Source organism: Triticum aestivum, chromosome 3D (assembly GCF_018294505.1).
Source record: "Triticum aestivum cultivar Chinese Spring chromosome 3D, IWGSC CS RefSeq v2.1, whole genome shotgun sequence".
Taxonomy (NCBI): domain Eukaryota; kingdom Viridiplantae; phylum Streptophyta; class Magnoliopsida; order Poales; family Poaceae; genus Triticum; species Triticum aestivum.
Genome location: NC_057802.1, coordinates 211,772,652 through 211,782,556, shown reverse-complemented (window position 1 = coordinate 211,782,556; position 9,905 = coordinate 211,772,652). Strand labels below are relative to the sequence as shown.

The window sequence follows — 9,905 nt, the reverse complement described above, 5'->3', positions numbered from 1 at the left end:
TGAAGGAAATATGCCCTAGAGGCAATAATAAAGTATTATATATTTCCTTATATCATGATAAATGTTTATTATTCATCCTAGAATTGTATTAACCGGAAACATAATACATGTGTGAATACATAGACAAACAAAGTGTCACTAGTATGCCTCTACTTGACTAGTTCGTTAATCAAAGATGGTTATATTTCCTAGCCATAGACATGAGTTGTCATTTGATTAACGGGATCACCTCATTAGGAGAATGACGTGATTGACATGACCCATTACATTAGCTTAGCACCCGATCGTTTAGTATGTTGCTATTGCTTTCTTCATGACTTATACATGTTCCTATGACTATGAGATTATGCAACTCCCGTTTACCGGAGGAACACTTTTTGTGCTACAAACGTCACAACGTAACTGGGTGATTATAAAGGTGCTCTACAGGTGTCTCCAAAGGTACTTGTTGGGTTGGCGTATTTCGAGATTAGGATTTGTCACTCCGATTGTCGGAGAGGTATCTCAGGGCCCACTCGGTAATGCACATCACTATAAGCCTTGCAAGCATTGTGACTAATGAGTTAGTTGCGGGATGATGTATTACGGAACGAGTAAAGAGACTTGCCGGTAACGAGATTGAACTCGGTATCGAGATACCGACGATCGAATCTCGGGCAAGTAACATACCGATGACAAAGGGAACAACGTATGTTGTTATGCGGTCTGACCGATAAAGATCTTCGTAGAATATGTAGGAGCCAATATGGGCATCCAGGTCCCGCTATTGGTTATTGACCGGAGAGGTGTCTCGGTCATGTCTACATAGTTCTCGAACCCAAAGGGTCCGCACGCTTAAAGTTACGATGACAGTTTTATTATTAGTTTATATGATTTGATGTACCGAAGGTTGTTCGGAGTCCCGGATGTGATCACGGACATGACGAGGAGTCTCGAAATGGTCGAGACATAAAGATTGATATATTGGACGACTATATTCGGACACCGGAAGTGTTCCGGAGAAGTTTCGAATTAAACCGGAGTGCCGGAGGGTTACCGGAACCCCCCGGGGAAGTATTGGGCCTTAGTGGGCCTTGAGGGGAGAGAGAGGGCAGCAGCCAGGAGGTGGTGCGCCCCCTCCCAGAGGAGTCCTAGTTGGACTAGGAGAGGGGGGCGCAGCCCCCTTTCCCTCTCCCTCTCCCTCTCTTTCCTTCCCCCCTTCTTTTCCTAGTAGGACTAGGAAAGGGGAGTCCTACTCCTACTAGGAGGAGGACTCCCCCCCTCTCCTTGGCGCGCCCCATAGGCAGCCGGCCTCCCCCTTGCTCCTTTATATACGGGGGCAGGGGGGCACCTAAGAACACACTTGATATACGATATTTTAGCCGTGTGCGGTGCCCCCTCCACCAGATTACACCTCGATAATACCGTCGCGAAGCTTAGGCGAAGCCCTGCGTCGGTGGAACATCATCATCGTCACCACGCCGTCGTGCTGACGAAACTCTCCCTCAACACTCGGCTGGATCGGAGTTCGAGGGACGTCATCGAGCTGAACGTGTGTAGAACTTCGGAGGTGCCGTGCGTTTGGTACTTGATCGGTCGGATCGTGAAGACGTTCGACTACATCAACCGCGTTGTGATAATGCTTCCGCTGTCGGTCTACGGGGGTACGTGGACAACACTCTCCCCTCTCGTTGCTATGCATCACCATGATCTTGCGTGTGCGTAGGAATTTTTTTGAAATTACTACGTTTCCCAACAAGATGGTGGGCCTGCCAAGCATTGGGGGCACGCCCGAGCCGACGGTGGTGACGGGGTGATCCCCCGAGTAGAAGTTGAGGTCGGACTTGGGTGCCGCCCAACCCGGGGGAGCTTCTTGCTGCACAGAAGCTGCGCCAATTTGGTGAAAGAACGACTTGGTGTGACGGTCCGAAGGCGGTGCTTGCGAGCCGCCGAAGGGCCGCGACGGCGAGGGGCGCCGGTGCGGCGAAGCGCGCGACAAAGAGGCCGCGCAGCTCCTCCCAAGATGCCACCGAGGATCCCGGGAGGGCGAGCAGCCAGGTGCGTGGTGCACCAGCGAGGGCCATGGGAAGCCAGTTGGCCATGACCTTGTCGTCGCCCTCAGCCTTCAGGACATCATCTTCATATGCCAGCAGGAAGGTCGACGAATCCGCCACGCTGTCATAAAGCGGCGGCATCTCCGGCTTGAACTTGGGCGTCCATTGCACCTGTCGCAAGGTGGGGGCAAAGGCCCTGAGCCCCCTGACACTGTCATGGGCGTCCGTCATCTCGGTCGGGGGAGCAACGCCGGCCATGGGGACAAGGCGCGGAGGTGGCGGAGTGGGTCGATGGGAGGAAAGCTTCAGCGCACCCCTACCTGGCGCGCCAAATGTTGGATTTCGGGTTCCGGCAAAACCCTTAAGGTTTGAACTCTGGGGTGCGCACAAAGATCTCTCCTCCCTTTAGCTCACACGCTCTCCACGATCTCAAGGCGAAACGCATCAAACTCACAGAACAAAGGGCAAGGGGTTTATACTGGTTCGTGCCACCGATGTGGTGTAATACCCTACTCCAGTGTGGTGTGGTGGATTGCCTCTTGGGCTGGGGATGAACAAGTACAAGGGAAGAACAGCCTCCTGAGGAGAGGTGTTCTTGAGGTTAGTGAGCTTGGGTGGATGAGGGTGATCTAAATCTGGATCCGTCCGTCCTACTATGGTGGCTAGTCCAAATATTGAGCAGGAAGGGATCCAACAACGGCCAATTTTGAAGGGAGACAACTAGTACAAGTTATCCTGACTAAAGATGGTCTTCGCCTGCCAAAGGCTCTGGCGATGCCGCCGTCCTGGGCTCCATGGTGACCTCCATCCTGCCATCCGGCCGGTCTTGGTCTTGTTGCACCGATATGGCAACCTTTGCCTGATGCCTCGGGACTCCTCGCCTGCGCTTGCCTCTTTAGCACCAAAGAGGAAACGAGTACACTGCGCGCGCTGGCGCCCGCCTGGCCTTGGTCGTCATGGATTGCGTCACAGGGACCTCGCGAGGTGCCCCTTGCCTTGATCTCTCCGCCCCTCGCGAGCCAGCCTAGTGAGGCTGCCCCCGAGGAGGTCTTGCGTCGTCCGCCTCGCGAGGCTTGGCCCCTGGCGAGGGTCTTGAGTGTTTGCTAATGAAGATGGGCCTTACGGGCCCGCTGGTGGAGGCACGTCGTGGGCTGCAGGCAGGCAAGTCTGGGACCCCGTTCCCAGGACACCGACAACATTATTGAAAGTTCATTGAATATATGATAATAGTACTCTTTTTACGTCTCGTTGTGGTAATTAATGAAATATAGATATGCAGAGTGACCTTGTCCCTCTATTGCACATCATAAAGACAACCATCTAAAGAACAATTTCAATGCAAATGAATGTACAAATCCTTGTGAAAATAATTCCACTCAATCTTTTTCTTGCTGATCATATATAATAAAGTGACCAATTCCATAATCATACACGCAAATCACCATATTACTATATTAGTAAGTGCAAAGAAATAACATTACCACCAATCCTTAAATTTCTTGTTCTGTAGTGGTTTGGCGCCACCACCTTTATCAGAATAGCAGTTACAATGGTAATGTCCGTAAGAACCAATGAAATCTCCGGTACAGATAATGATAAGTTATTTTCACATTAATCAGAAATACCAATGTGCTTTATTTTTGCTTGTAGAGTAGAACATACCAAATACTCATGCCACTCTCAGACCCTGCTGATCAGGGCTTGTTATTGCTGACTACGCACCATTCTCTCCCACAAACAAATTTATCATAGAACCCGATGGTCGTTTCATAGATTCTCCTTCGACTTTCACTTGTATCTCTGGTAATGAAATAAAAAAATCTCCGGCAGGAATTTCATCCAGCATCTAGCCAAAAAATAGGAAAAATATAGTTGGAGAACACAACACCAGATAGAAGATGCTTCTTGCTAAAGTTGTACATGGCACTATTGAAAAGCTCCAAGGTCATCTAAACAAAATTCAGTGCTGCAATACAAAAATGTTGTTCCATTACTCAAAATTCAGAAATATAGTTCCCCAGCCTAGCAATATGAAAGAAAAACATTCATGTTTACGGTCATATTTAATCTCTGAATTCTGACTCCATTTTTTCATACATCACAGAACTATATATGCAACTAAGAAACATGTGCAGCTCAAATACTATTTGAGCTACATGTATGGCCAGTCGGTTTAAAATCTAACTACCCGATCTAATAAAAAGTATACAAACATATAACTTTGACACGAAGGATATTTGATCCTAATCATCATACCTTCACATAATTAACTCTGACACAAAGGATAGTCAGAGATGTACCAGGCAGATAACTGGAGATTTAGAACATACTTGAATGAAACATATACGTGTAGCATGGAAACACAACATCAACTCATTTTGTTGGCTAACATATGGTAACACGGAAACACATAATTTAAGCTTTCCATAAACATCAGAATGAACTGTCTCTACTGCATATAGATTACCTAGTGCTACTGAAGAGGATGCAGAGTTGCAGACCACCAGTACTGAACCGAGTTTTTATTGATAAAAATTTAGGGACTATGCTGATTGCATGGTTCTTTATTCTGTGATGGATTTTCTTTGAAGGACGAAGAATAGAGCTGGGATCACAGTGTCACCAGTACGCTGCAGTTTTGTTCACTGGACAGCCTCACCGTTAGAGATAGAACTACACATCGTCCTCCACTTCATTGTCAGAAGATTATTAGGAGTTAAAACACCGTAGAAGAAAGGAATCAAATGAATTAGTAGAAATTCTAATAAAGTAAGATATTTAGTGAGCTCCGTACACCCATTGTTTAGTTGTTCGCGCCACAACTTACTGAATTGGCTCCTATCCACAACATATTAAAGTCTAGACTGAATTTGATGGGCACGTACATGGTGAATTTCTTTTTTATAAGACGCCAGGTATCAACATAATTTATTGGGATTCCTCGTGAGTCCAATAGACTGGAAATAAATTAGGAAATTAAAATAATGACGGCAGGCTACTTGCCTGTGGAGATGGGAATGGACAACCGAGGAGAAACTCAACGACATCAAAGAGGTACGGCTATTCGGCAAGTTCTTTGTAGGTTTACGGGCCAGGGGTCATCGAAGCCATGAAGCTCTGCCGCTATCTCTGGTTGCCATGCTACCACTGTATATGCTGCGCCTAAACAACACCTACCATGTATATGCATGCAGTCACATGTACATGCTGGCCTCTGCAGGAAATATATTCCATTGATGATTCCTGAATTGGTTTTTGTTACTGACACATGATTCTCCAATTGTGCCATCATAGTATATAGGTGCAAAACCATGTGGAATATAATAATAACATTAATAAATTTATTTTTCATACAAATTTAATAGTTACTTCTTGAGAAAGAATTCAATGTGAAGTTAATCATCGAAGGAAAAATCATAATGTGTGAGTAGAATAAAAATAATTAAAATTGGCGAACCATGTGCCATTATAATATTTACTTGAACCTTAAAATTTATGTATGGAGTCCCGCACCTCAGTTGAAAGCATGGAACAGATCAACTGCAGACATTGGGGATTGAATTTGTGTTGGTGTTAATTCTGTTCTTTAATTTGAAGGAATCCCCTTCCCCTCAGACCAACTAAAGAAAAGGAGGCATATTTTTAGAAAGATTAATCAAGAAAATCATACACACCTGGAAAAAGGAAAAATGCTATGTATGTAATCCCATGCTTACTGGGCCTTAAGAAATCGCTCAACTGAAAGCTCTATGTTATCTTCCCAAATTGCTTCACTATGTGTAGGGTTGCCACAATCATCGCTGATATAGTATAAGAAGAGCTCAAAATTATCAAGTTGTACCTGTTATTAGGCAAAAGAAAGAAATGATCAATCAAATATGAGGTTCATCTGGAAAGTTAGCATGCATTAGTCCATTATTAGTGATTAAGGTGTTGCTCCTTACTTTGCTTGCATGCCATACCTGCACATTAAAATTAGGAAAGGTTACACACATGTTTCTTCAACACAGAAGGCACCATATTAAATGGATTATTGTTAGTACACACCAAAATAACTTTACTCCTCAGGGTGTGTACTAATATATATATATAATTATTATAGATGCAATAGGTATACTGTGGCGTAAACATAATGAGCACGTACCAATTCTTCATGTTCTGACATCGTACATGGCCATGGCGAGTAGGTAATGCTAACAGATCCGTTGGATAAAGCTTCTTTATTTAATGTGATTTAGTCAAGTTGGGTTCCTCTATTGTGTTGATCTTGCCTGGCCGCTAGTGATAGCCTACTGGATTTGGGTGATCAAAAGATTGATTTATACTTAAACTAAATTATATGAACATGCAAAGAGATTTCCTTGGGAAATTTCAGTCACATGTCCTGTAGTTATTCTCATTGGTATAGATTTTGTGTATTACTATTAGTGCTGCATAGCAATCAAATTCATTCATAAGTAAGACTTCAACACAACATTGGTATATATAATCGTACATGGTTCTGAGGTCTACATGCCTCGCCTGATTGTCAATTTGACACATAAATAGATTTCTGAGACACAACTTTAAAATATACAGAATAAGAACAATTACCGGGGTAACTGCTGCTGTTGTTTTTCCGGCAAGAGGGCATGCATGAGTCCTAACAGCAGCGATGGATTAAATAATTCTTCTCCAGCAGTATGGTGTGCTCTCCCTTGTCTTCTTCATCCCCCAAATAAAAAATAATAAGACTGGGTGTCATCTGCCCATCTGATTCTCCACCGTAGTATGAGAAAGACCATGGCGTGGATGTACTGGTACGAACGCAGCAGATCGAGATGCAGAGAGGAGGTGCAATTGGGGGAGTGGCCAACGCTGGACACATGGGGAAGAGGAGGGATAGGTTGCTGGACACATGGGGAAAAGCAAGGATTGCTCGACACACATGGATGGAGAGGCTTGAAGGAGTCTATGTGGGAGACGGCCTCAGAGAAGGATTGAGGGAGATGGCCTGAGAGAAGGATTGAGGGAGACAGTTTCTTCATTGGGCGGGACGCAGTAGATCGAGACAAAGAGAGGAGATGCAATCTGGGGAGCAGCCAACGCTGGACGCATGAGGAAGAGGAGGGCGGCTAGGGTTGGCTGATAATTAGATGGTTGACGATTAGATGGGTTAATCTTAATCGTAATAACTAAGCCTCACAAGATTAACGGCTCGTAAAATCTAATTAACGTGGGAATTTTTAGAGAGTCTAGAATTAGTATAGGTATAGATAGATATAACCATAGCATAAAACATATGGGTCAAAATCAACCCCTTACAAAATAACACATAAACTAGGGTTTAAACTTCTGTCACTCTAGCAACCCATCAACTACTTATTATTCCACAATGCATTCCCTTAGGCTCAAGTATGGTGAAGTGTCATGTAGTCAACATTCACATGACACCAATAAAGGAAGCAACAACGTACATATCATCAAAATATCAAACGATACCAACAACACATGATTACTTACAACAAGACTTTTCCATGTCCCAAGAACAAAAGTAACTACTCACAAATCATATTCATGTTCAAGATTAGAGGTTTATTGACTATGCTTGAGGATATGAACATTTAACCTTCCACAAAATAAACCAAATAGCATCGACTACAAGATGTAATCAACACTACTAGCAACCCACAGGTACCAATCTGAGGTTTTTGGGACAAAGAGTGAATACAAGAGGTGAACAAGGTTTGAGATGAGATGGTGCTAGTGAAGATATTGATGAAGATTGTCACTCCCACGATGAAAGGATCTTTCGTGATTTCAATGGGTTCGATTTCCCCCTCCTGGAGGGAAGTATCCCCGGAGGAATCGCTCTGCCAGAGAGCAAAAGTACTCCTGCCCAGGTTCCGCCTTGAGATGGCGACGCTTCATCCCGAAAGTCTTCCTCTTATTTTTTGTTGTAGGTCAAAACCCCTCATATAGCAGAAGATGGGCACCGAAGGCCAGCTATGGGACCCACAAGGCATCCGAGCGCGCCTGGGGAGGTGGCCATGCCCTGTTACCTTATGAGCAGCTGGTGGCCCCCTCTAGTATTTCTTTGCTCCAGTAATTTTTTATATATCTAGTAAAAAATCTCCGTGATGTTTCAATTCATTTGGAGTTCTGTAGAATAGGTATCTCTCTTGTAGCTTTTTCAGGTCCAGAATTCAACTGCCGATAATCTCCCTCTCCATGTAAATCTTGCAAATTAAAAGAGAAAAGGCATTACAATTGCATCATAAGTTGGAATAATGACCAAAAGCAATATGAATAACAGTATAAAATCATGATGCAAAATGGGCGTATCAGTCATCAATGGTGAGCATCTCCATGTTGATCATATCTACTACATGACTCATGTTCGACCTTTTGGTCCTCCATGTTCTGAGGGCATGTCTTTACAGGCTAGGCTTGTCATGTTTAACCTAAGTATTATGCATGTGTAAACCTGGCTTACAACATTTTATGTGAATGAAGAGTATCATACCCGATCCTAATGAGGTGCTCCAAAATGACAAACTTCGCAATGGTGCATACTTAGGGAGAACACCTTTTATCTTGAAATTAAGTGAAGGATCATCTTATAATGCTACCGTCGTCCTAAGAAAAAGAAGATGCATAAAAGATAAACACAATCAATATGTGACATGATATGGACATTATAATCTTGTGCTTTTGATCTCCATCTCCAAAGCACCGTCATGATCTCCGTTGTCACCAGCATGACACCATGATCTCCATCATTGTGCCGCCATGTGGGTGTCTCCACCAACTATTTCTTCTACACGTATTGCTAACTCATAGTGACAAAGTAAAGCAATTACATGGCATACAATGAGTGACACATAGGTCATACAATAAATTAAAGACACCCCTATGGCTCGTGTCGGTTGCCGTACTCATCAACATGCAAGTCGTGAACCTATTACAAAACATGATCATCTCATACATCAACATATATCACATCATGTTTTGACCATGCCACATCACAACATGCCCTGCCAAAACAAGTTAGACATAGTCTAATTGTCATTGCAATTTTTACATGGCTACTAGGGCAAACTATAAGAACTGTTCTTATCTACGCAAAACCACAATGGTGATATACAAGTTGCCTTTTAAACTTCTACAAGGACTGCCATAGTCAACTCAGATTCAACTAAGGTGGGAGAGACAGACACCTGCTAGCCACTTTTATGCAATACAAGTTGCATGTTAGTAATTGGAATCGGTCTCTTGTAAGAGGACAAGTAAGTATGGCCATAGCTGCTTCATCCCACAATGCCGCTGAATCCAAATAAGACAATGAAGGTAAGAAATCTAGACATATGTGCGGACAACATCTTTTTGTTCCACTCGTGCATATACATCTACGCATAGACCTAGCTCATGATGCCACCGATGGGGAATGTTGCATGAAAAACAAAAAAAATCCTATGGAGCACCCAAAGATTTAGTCTATGAGATGCATAGCAACGAGAGGGGAGTGAGTCTACATACCCTTGTAGACTGAAAGCGTTAGCATATGTAACGCGATTACTGTAGTCGTAATCTTTGCGATCCAATCGGATCTAGTACGAACGGATGGCACCTATGAGTTTCGCACACGTTTAGCTCAATGGCGTCCTCTCCTCCTTGATCCAGCAAGCGAGGGAGAGGAGGTAGATGAGATCGGGACTATCCCAATGGCAAGGTGGTGGTGGTGGTGGCAGTAGAATTCCGACAGGGCTTTGCCAAGCGCGTACCTGAGAAATGTGGGAGGAGTTGGGAGAGGTAATGGGCAAGGGTCAAGGGGCGGTGATGTATACTACGCAACTTTATTTCTTGTAGACTTTGTTGGGCCTCCAAGCGCTG

The 9,905-nt window shown here is 44.1% G+C and overlaps 1 long non-coding RNA gene across 3 annotated transcripts; it reads right to left on the bottom strand.

Annotated features, from left to right (window-relative positions):
* Positions 1-3,394: 3,394 nt before the first annotated feature.
* LOC123078261 (uncharacterized) lies at positions 3,395-7,156 on the bottom strand. Of its 3 annotated transcripts, none has more exons than XR_006437285.1 (4): positions 6,627-7,156; positions 5,978-5,995; positions 4,501-5,874; positions 3,395-3,999 (listed from the first exon to the last, which is right to left on the bottom strand). It is a non-coding gene; the product is annotated as an uncharacterized lncRNA (long non-coding RNA). The 3 variants fall into 3 exon arrangements; XR_006437286.1 differs by having other exon boundaries at positions 3,395-3,879; XR_006437284.1 differs by having other exon boundaries at positions 3,395-5,874.
* Positions 7,157-9,905: the final 2,749 nt, after the last annotated feature.